The 10,286-nt window shown below is 35.9% G+C and overlaps 1 non-coding gene across 1 annotated transcript; it reads left to right on the forward strand.

The window, feature by feature from the left end:
* Positions 1–4,426: 4,426 nt before the first annotated feature.
* On the forward strand, positions 4,427–4,545 carry LOC107503150. Its single transcript, XR_004956155.1, has one exon. It is a non-coding gene; the product is annotated as a 5S ribosomal RNA (transcript).
* The last annotated feature ends 5,741 nt before the right edge of the window (positions 4,546–10,286 follow it).

Here is a 10,286-nt window from a genome sequence, read left to right on the forward strand (position 1 = left end):
CATAATAAGAGTAGAAAGCATTGCCCAGAAGACTACAAACAGTATGATAGTATTTTATAGAGTTCAGAAACAAGTGAAGGAAACAATACAGTTGACCATTGAACAACATAGTGGTTAGGGGCATCTACCCTCATGCAGTCAAAAATTTGTGTATAACTTTTGACTTCCCCAAAACTTCAGTGTTCCCTCTGTTTCCACGGAGGATTGTTTCCAGGATACCACCCCCCCCACACACACACACACATAGATACCAAAATCCACACATGCTCAAGTCTCCTATATAAATGATATAGATCAGTGCATACAGTCAGCTCTCCACATCTGCAGACTCCCAAAAGCAGATTTTAAAAAATATGCCTATAAGTAGACCCATACAAATCAAACTCTTCCTTGTTCAAGACCCATTCAACTACATATTGTTTAGGTGTGTATAAAGGCACTAGAATAGTATAAGAGAATGTATAGGTAATAGATGAGAGGAGTACATAGACATATGCAACAGTTTGGTAAATTTTAATTGTTAAAGCTTAGAAATAGGTTAATGGGTACTTAAGTTACAGGTGATACATATATCCTTGGGTATGTATCAAATATTACATTTGATTGGTAGTCAACCTTTTTTGAGAGACAATAAAGCATTAATATCTTGATGTAACTATTTATTATACATTGGTATTGCTAAAAATGTGTCCATACTTCTCCAAAGTGAAAATGAAATTAATTGGGGGGTATGCATCTCTATTTCTGGTCTTATTAGTGTCCCCTGATGAATAGCTAAAGTAATCGTTTGAGTTATTTATATTGTATTTTATACTAGGGTACTGCCCTATAATATGATTCTGTCATAGCTTCAGTCTTATCAGTAAAGTCCTTTTAATTCCTGTACACAGTCCCTATATAGCAAATAGTGTTATGAACATTAGAGCTAGATGAGACCTTCCTTAGATCATCTAGTTCTAGGGTAATGAACTGACTGCCCATGGATGGATGACCCACAGATGCGTTCTCTATGGCCTTGATTAAAAAAAAATTTAGTGCTTAGGCAAGAGATATACTATTCCTTTGGCCAGACTCCTCCACTCCCTAATGTTTACATTCTGCCCAGTCACCAATTGATTATCTGCTGACCCTTATGAGCATTTGAAGTATGAAAAAACTCTGAACTAGTCCAACCTCCCTTGTTTTACAGATAAAGAAACTAGCCAGAGTCCAGTGTATGTGTGAAGAAATTATGGGGATTTTGATTTTGTTGTCTACCTGATCATTTCATGCCAGCACAGTTCCTTAATATAAATGTAAGGATTATTTCTCTTATACATTAGTATTACTGTACTTCTCCAAAGTGGAAGTGAAATGAATGGGGGGATATGATTTGATATATAAATAATTTACATAAAAGTTTTCAGAGATACAGATAATACAAAAACTGAACATTTTGGTTAGCCCAAATAGAAGCCAATTAAATGTTCTCTTGGTCCCTTAAATATTGGGAAGTTAAAGAGCACATGTTTTGTTTCAGTCCTACATTTGGAATATTTATATAAAAACACAATAAATTAATATTTTGGTCTTTTTCAGCACAATGTAAGAGGTGTTGTGTCTATGGCCAATAATGGCCCAAACACCAATGGATCTCAGTTTTTCATCACCTATGGCAAGCAGCCACATTTGGATATGAAATACACAGTATTTGGAAAGTAAGTATTATGGTTATATTTTTCTTTTTGGAATTTAAATGCAAGGGATACATATGAGTGGCTGTGATAGTAGCATCACTAATATTGAAAACAATAGGAAAAAAAATAACTAAAAAAGAGCTGTATGAGAGCTAAACATACCCAGAATTTAAGTCTGCCACTTACCAGTCCTGTGACCTTAGGAAGTTATAACCTCTCTGAGCTGTGGTTTCCTTATTTTGCAAAAGAGGGGCTAGTACTTTTTTTTTTTTTTTTTAGCATCATTATATAAATTAATAGTAATGTATCTGTTTTCATTAGGAATAGCATTTCGCAGCAACTGACAGACATGAAAAACAGTGGCTTAAACAAGACGGACTGGGATGGTGGTTTCATCATGACACCAATGTTCTAGTCACCGCTGTCTTTCTCAGCCATCTTTAGCTTCTGTCTTTAATCTTACCAAATGGTCATAATATGGGCAGCATGACTTCAGTCAGAACATCTGTGTTCCAGGCAGAACAGAGGAGGAAGGGCAAAAAGTACTTGCCAGGTGTACCTGCCCCTTTTTAAAGAGTTTTCATGGAACACTTAGAACTTTGCAGTGTGGCATCCTCTTACATTCAAGGGAGGGTAGGAAATGTTTTCCAGCCAGACACATTACCACTCTCAGTGAAATTAGGTTTCTCTGAGTAAGAAGAAGGGGAAACTGAATGCTAGAGATATTTAGCAGTCTCTGCTAGAACATTTATTACAATTTGTACTCTACAAAGATTTACTATGCTCAATAAACTAAGGCATAGTTCTACAGTTTGTTTTATTTAATAGTTTGGATATCAAATTAGATTAATTAAAAATAGAAAACTACCACTTTCTTTTTCATTACATATACATGTCTAATTTAGATTATTAAGAATTCATGAAATTAATGAAATATTACAGCCTCTAGGATTCTTTGTGTGTTTGTGGATAATCCAGGTTCCCTTGCTTTTATTTTCTCCCTTTAACCCACCATTCAGAATTTTTATCAGTAATTACCAGAACTTGTTTTACTAGGTTTGTGACAAAACTGTAATTTAGAACAAAAATTCTTAACCTTAGGTCCATTAACTTCTTGAAATTCTGTTTTTCTGGGAAGATGGTACATAGATTTCCACTAGTTCTTGAAGGGGCTGTGTTCCAGATACTTGACTAAAATTAACTTTGTCTCAGTTCTGCATGCCTTTCTTTTCTTTTTTTTTTTTTTTTGCCTGAGATAAGTTTTCTATATCCTCTTTTTCTTACAGACCCAGAGGTGGGAAAGTCTTCAACATTTATAGTTTAAAGGCCTTAATTGTCATACATTTGAGAATAAAATCAAAAGGTTTTGGTTATAGTACCATTTTAGTTGACTTGCAAAATAAAACATAAAATTTGCTTAGTAGCTATAATAGACATGGAAAAATACTTGGCAGAATTTGAGGGACACACCTATTGTGGTTTATCCAATTTTAATTATGTCAGAGATTGCATCATCCTGCTTGTTTACAGCTAAGATGTATGAATTGGTGGTACCAGGGGGGTCCAGACAGCTTTTACTCCATCCATAGAGTATATTCTTTACTAAAACTATCAGCTAACGTTATTTTTTAAAAAGTACATACTATAAATCAGGAACTGTTTTTGAATTGCACTAGGAGGTATAATCTAAAAATCCACCTTTTCTTAGCAACTTGTTTTAGACTAACTTTCCAGAACATATTTAAAGGATAGTTCTCAATATTTTTTTTCTTAGTGGAAACATGAAGTGAGCATTGTGTGAGGAATTGGGCTTAACTGTTAACTTTTTTCTATTTTATTATTATTGCTTTTTGTTGTTATTCAGAAACAAAAATTAAAAACACCACATTTAAACAATAAAGTACTAAGTGGCCATTCACTTAAGGTCCTTCAGTGTAGGGTAGTATTGAAAATAATAGTAACATTCTTATCTACTTTCTCTGGGTATTTCCTGTAGTGAAGAAAATCTTGTGACTGGTAATATTAGCTCCACTTGTAGCTACACTGTATAAATGTGGCAGAATACAATGTTTAGATACTGTGGTAGAATATTCCTACACATTGCTATTGTGTAAAAGTATAAAAATGAATTTTTGTTTCTGAATTTTGGCCCATATCAATGGTAGAAAATCAGATCAATATTGTACATTCAACTAGGAAATTCAAAGAACTATGAGAATGGTCCTTTTCTCTTAGGGATACTGTAATTGTTATAGGTATTTGGATATTGTGTTTCAATCTGAGAAATTTTTATAAATTATACTGTTTCCCTTTCAGAGTGATAGATGGTCTGGAGACTCTAGATGAATTGGAGAAGTTACCAGTAAATGAGAAGACCTATCGACCTCTTAATGATGTACACATTAAGGACATAACTATTCACGCCAACCCGTTTGCTCAGTAGCTATAATACTTGTGGAAAACTACTTGGCAAAATTTGAGGGACACACCTATTGTGGTTTATCCAGTTTTAATTATGTCAGAGATTGTATCATCCTGCTTGTTTACAGCTAAGATGTATGAGTTGGTGGTACCAAGGGGATCCAAACAGCTTTTACTCCATCCTTAGAGCATATTCTTTACTTATAACTAATAGTTATTTACTTAAAACTAATATTTATAACTATTAGCCAATGTATTTTTTGTGTGTGTTTAAGATTTTGTTGTTGTTGTTGTTACATATAAACATTCATTTTTAAATACTGAGCCTTGTCTACGGTTATGCTACGCTGAACAAACCTGATCCTGTCTGATCTCAGAAGCTAAGCAGGGTTGGGCCTGGTTAGTACTTGGATGGGAGACCACCTAGGAAGACCAGGTGCTGTAGGCTGTGGTTTATCCAATAAGGGATTATAAGCTGACAAGGCCCTTGCAATCTGTGAGGTCAACCAAGGGTTGCCTTGCCTAAAAAATAAACTAAAATAATAAATGCTGAGCCTTAAGTCAGGCATTTTTGAGCACTATATATGTCTACCATAGTCCACGTCTTGGAATTATTGTTTTCCAGTAACTATTCACTTTATGCAGTTAGGAAGAGAAAGGATAAAGAGATGGCCTAGAAAGACCAGCCAATCCGTTTGCTATTTTCTCTAGTCTTTAGATTTACAATGAAGGCTCAGAGAAGTCCTAGGGTACAATAAACACTGAATTTCCCAACTGATTTGCCCATGGAATGTTTTTTAAAGCGTATCTTCTTTTTTATTATTAATTTTTTTATGGTGACATTGGTTAACGAAATCCAGTAAATTTCAGGTGTACATTTTAATAGTTCATCTTCCATAGTTAGATTTCTTTCTGTTACCACATATTTGACCCCCTTTACCCCATCTACCACCCCACTCCCCCTCCCTGCCCTCTGGTAACCACTAGTCTATTGTCCATGTCCATGAGTCTCTGTTTGTCCTGTTCATTTGTTGTTTTTAGGTTTATATGCCACATAAATGATATCATGTGGTTTTCAACTTTTTCTGTCTGGCTTATTTTGCTTAGCATGATTATCTTGAGGTCCATCCATGTTGTTGCAAATGGCAGTATTTCATTTCTTCTTATGGCTGAGTAATATTCCTTTGTATATATGTACCACAGTTTCTTCATCTAACCTTCTGTCGTGGGACACTTCAGTTGCTTCCATGTCCTGGCCACCATGAATAATGCTGCTATGAACATTGGCGTGCAATATCTTTTGGATAGGAGTTTTCAAGTCTTTGGGGTAAATACTCAGCAGAATGATTGCTGGATCATATGATACATCAATTCTTAGTTTTTTGAGGTACCGCCATACTGTTTCTCACTGTGGCTGTACCAGTTTGCATTCCTACCAGCACGTATGAGGGTCCCTTTTTCTCCATGTTCTCTCCAACACTCGTTATCACCTGTCCTGTTGATTATAGCTATTCTAACAGGTATGAGATGGCATCTCACTGTGGTTTTGATTTGCATTTCCCTAGTAGCTAGCGATGTTGAGCATCTTTTCATGTATTTCTTGGCCATTTGTATGTACTCTGGGGAGAAGTGTCTCTTCATGTCCTTTGCCCATTTTTTGATTGGATCATTTGGGTTTTTTTGTTGTTATTATTGAATTGTATTTGTATATTTCATATATTAGGCCCTTATCGGAGGCTTTGCTTGCAAATATATTTTCCCATTTAGATAGTTGTCTCTACCTTGTTGATGGTTTCTTTTGCTAAGCAGAAGCTTTTTAATTTGATGTAGTCTCATTCATTTATTTTTGCTTTTACTTCCCTTGCCTTTGAGGTCAAATTCATAAAATCCTCTTTAAGTCCAAGATCCTTAAGTTTAGTTCCTATGTTTTCTTCTATGCATTTTATTGTTTCAGGTCTTATATTCAGGTCTATAATCCATTTTGAGTTCATTTTGGTGCGTGGTGATAGACAATAGTCTAGTTTCATTCTTTTGCAGGTGGCTTTCCAGTTTTCCCAGTATCATTTATATGAGACTTTCCTGTCTCCACTGTATGTTTTTGGTTTTTTTTTGTTGTTGAAAATTATTTGCCCATATAAATATGGGTTTACTTCTGGACTCTTAATTCTGTTCCACCCGTCCGTGTCTGTTTCTATGCCAATACCGTGCCATTTGATTATTGTCGGTTTGTAGTATAATTTGAAGTCAGGCTGGATGCCTCCAGCCTCATTCTTTTTTCTCAGGATGTAAAGTGTATCTTTTAAAATACTGCAGGATAGATTTCTACAGATGATCCATTTGAAAAATGCAATTAGTTGGTTAAGAACACCAGTTGTGGAGTCCTGGTCTGTTTGAATCACAGCACTGTCTTCTACTAGTAACTTTAGGCAAATTAACATTTCCAAGCTTTAGTTTTCTTATCTATATTGTGAGGATTAAAAGAAATAATGTGTGAAGCTCCTGGTATGTAATAAGTGTTGTAAGTAAATGGAAACTAGTCTCATAATGTTTATCTCCTTTACAGAGCTTTTACCTAATCAGGCCATCAGACACTACCATTGATTTCTTCAAGAACCAAATTCCACTCGCTGCCTAGATCACCTTGATTAGATTTTGGGTGTTCCTAAAACAAATATTTTCTGTTTTGTGTCACTTTTGTAGATGGCTGATCTAAATGTTTTGATTCTACAGTTTAGGAGTTTGCTTATAGCTGTCCTCTTGTCCATCTATACCTTCCACTAAACTGAGATGCCAGTTATACTAATGTCATCACATTTTGTTGCAGCCTTTTAATTTAATCATTTGGGTTTCTAATATTAAAGCCTCTTTTTGGCTAGAGTTTGTTTTGCCACTTCTTATACCTGGTATCTTTCCTCTCCCAACATGTCATTGAATTTTTTGTCATTACTTTTACGAGGCTTCTATCGATTGCCAGGATGTTTTTGCACTGAGCTTATTCTAAGCTCTGCCATTTTTTGAACTGGTGCCAGTATGATCACTTTTTGATTCTTAGAGCTTATTCTTAAAAAGTCGGCTCAGTTAAAGCCAGAGGATCTCATAGATGGGGAGGGACACTAGCTGCCTACCTTGGGCCTGTTGTAAGACACCATGAGGATCAAGATCCAGAATGCTGATTTCTGTCCACTCACAGTGAGTTGATTGGTTCACACTAATCACATTAGCAGTTGGGTGGTTGATGTTCTTTTTCATGTATTAATTGGCAGTGAGTATAAACTAAGACTAGAATAGTGCTAATCAACCCATATTCTCTGTAAAAAGAGAGCAATATGGTTCCCCCTCTAGACCAGAGATTGGCAAAATACAGCCCTTGGGGTTGACACCTGTTTTTGTAAATAATGTCTTCTTGTATCTCAGCCATTCCCATTTATTTATTGTCTCTGGCTGCTTTATGCTACAGCAACAATATTGCTTGGTTGTGATTGAATGGTTGTGACAGAAACCAAATGGCTTATAAACCTAAATTATCTGGCCCTTTAAGTAAAAATCTGCCAACCCCTGATCTAAACTATCAAATTGCCAAATCATGGTTTCAAAGGAAGCTGGAAGAGCGTAATGAATAGCATAATCAAACCATGCCTGAGACACCCTTTTCCAGTCTAGAATTGTACCTGTACTAACATCAAAATACTTAAGTTGTTACTAATTAACTTATTGGGCTTCCAAGCTTGGATACAAAGGTACATAGGACACTGCACAGTCTAAGCAGCTAATAGACATGTAAATAAATTATTACACATAGGACTCAACTTTTAACCAGTTTAGCAAAGTGCATAGGTTAATAATTGTTTCACTGGTGAATTGAAAGGAAAACTGACCATTCTTTTTAATTTGTACCAATGGTGGTGGTAGTGGTAGTGATGGAAATTCAATATAATAATTCTAAAGTAAATCTAGAAAAATAAATGATAATGGAAATTAAAAATAAATCACAATGAAAAATAAATTAGTCCCGATCTTTATAAAGCTGCAAATTTTAAAACTGATAGTGTGAGGGATAAGGCTAGAATATTAGAACAAGAGTGTAAACAGTGTTGTATACATAGAAGTTTAATTAAAGCAGTATCCAAAATCATTAGTTACCCAGGTAACTGGTAAACAACATGGAGAAAAATAGCAAAAGAATTTCACCTCACATGATATACCAAAATTCCGGATGGATATGAGTTGTTTTTTTTAAAAAAAAAAAAAAAAAAGAAGAAGAAAAAAAACCAATACCATTCGATAAATTCCTCTGAAGAAGGAATTTGTTTACAATCATGACAAAGGTGAAAATAGAACAAGTTTACATGAAAATAAACTTTTTGTAATTAAAAGCACAAAAGAACTGTACATTCAAAAACAACGAGGTATGAACGGGCAAGCCTTGAGAAAAGGAAATATTTAACTTCACATTAGAAAATTTGAGTTACAAGTTCTATTTCCACTGAAATAACATTTTTTGATGTTATGCTCTATATTTGTGCTGCCACCAAAGACTGGGTGGCTTAAAATTTTTTTTCAGTCATAAGAGACTAGAAGTTGGGAGATAAGGTGTGGCCAGGGTTGTTTATGCTGAAGCTTGTCTTGTAGATAACCATCTGTGGTCTTTCCCCTCCGTATGCTTGTGTCCTCATCTCTTCATAAACAAAAAAAGCAAGCAGTCTTTGGATTAGGGCCCTTACTGACCTCATTTAACCTTAATTACCTCTGTAAAGGCCCTATTTACAAATAGTCACAGAGGTAGTGATGGGTTGTGCGCACTAAAGAACACAGTTAATTTCATAAGTGAATGGTATATCTCAGGTTCCCAACTGACTGGATTTCAGCTTTGCTAAATTTAACCATTTTGGAAAGCAATTTTGGTAGTATGTATAAGATTTTTTCAATGTCTTTCACCCTGTAATTTTGCTGAGGAGTTAGAAAAATTTAAAACATACTAAGTTGCCCTTAGCACAAAGTCATTCACTCAGCTTTTACCTGTAACAATATGGTTGAAGCCCATCTTGTAGACTTGTTAGGATTAAATGAGAACATAAATACAGTGCTTAGCACAATGACTAGCCCACTATGATTAGCTATTATACTCCAAAGATGGATTCCCTGGGTTTACCTAACATTTAAATGTGCTAAATATACAGTAGTATCTGAACAGCTATAAACTTCACAAGTTAATTGTTCCCTCTGTGAAATATTTACCAATGTATCCTGGCCTCGAGGTAAAGATATAAGTATTAAGGGTTTCAAATCCATTTAAGAGAGATGCAAACCACCATAGGAATTTTGAGATTGTGTATTCATCACTTTACCCTACAATACTTGTGCATCTGTATAAGGCTGGCTAACTTGCTCTCCTGTGTAATTATAACCAGTAAACATCCTTATCATAACGTCTGATAATTTTGTTTTCCACTAACTTTGGAATGAGTGAGAATTTTTTTTCAAGTGAAAAATGGAGGACGATGCGCGCAGAGGTCAGAACCTGCACTTTGTCTATCAAATTGCAGTCGATTTTTGTAGAATAGGTTTCTCGATACTCTAGTCTTTTTTTCACGGCCTTTCATTTTCTTCCTTTAAGTTCACTTGGCCTTAATATTTACTGCAGAGGCCTCCCTAAGGCCAAAATGTTGCTTAATTCTTAAGTGTCCCCATTTCCTGTCACGAGGCTCTTGCCCACTCAGTTCTTCCACTTTTAAAACCTTGGGAAAATCTTTCCATTGCAATTTCAGTGTGCGTGGGTCCCAACCACTACAGACTTAACCAGTTTAAAATAGGTCTGAAAAATCTAGCAAAAGCCAAAATCAAGATAATTACTAATCTGGAGCTAGTTGATACAAGCGGTGTCATTTTTTAAGCACTGATTTAGTGGTTTCAATCTGGCTATTTTTGTACCGTGCTGCCAATATTTTTCCTTATTTCCAGCGTTCACAAATATTATTTTTGATTAGCATGGACGAGACTCTTCACCCCAATCCTTGCAGTTTCCCCACAATCCGAACGGAGACTCTGGCCAAGACAGGTGCCATCGGCAGACACCCTCTATTTACCCTTGGCGGTGGTGGCGCATGCGCACTCGACGGCCTCCGCGGGCTACCTCACCCCCAGCCCTCGTGCACGCGCCGCCCCGCCCGGAGGCGGAGACGCGCCCGCAAC

The sequence above is a fragment of the Rousettus aegyptiacus genome, unplaced genomic scaffold, assembly GCF_014176215.1.
Source record: "Rousettus aegyptiacus isolate mRouAeg1 unplaced genomic scaffold, mRouAeg1.p scaffold_m13_p_2, whole genome shotgun sequence".
Classification (NCBI taxonomy): domain Eukaryota; kingdom Metazoa; phylum Chordata; class Mammalia; order Chiroptera; family Pteropodidae; genus Rousettus; species Rousettus aegyptiacus.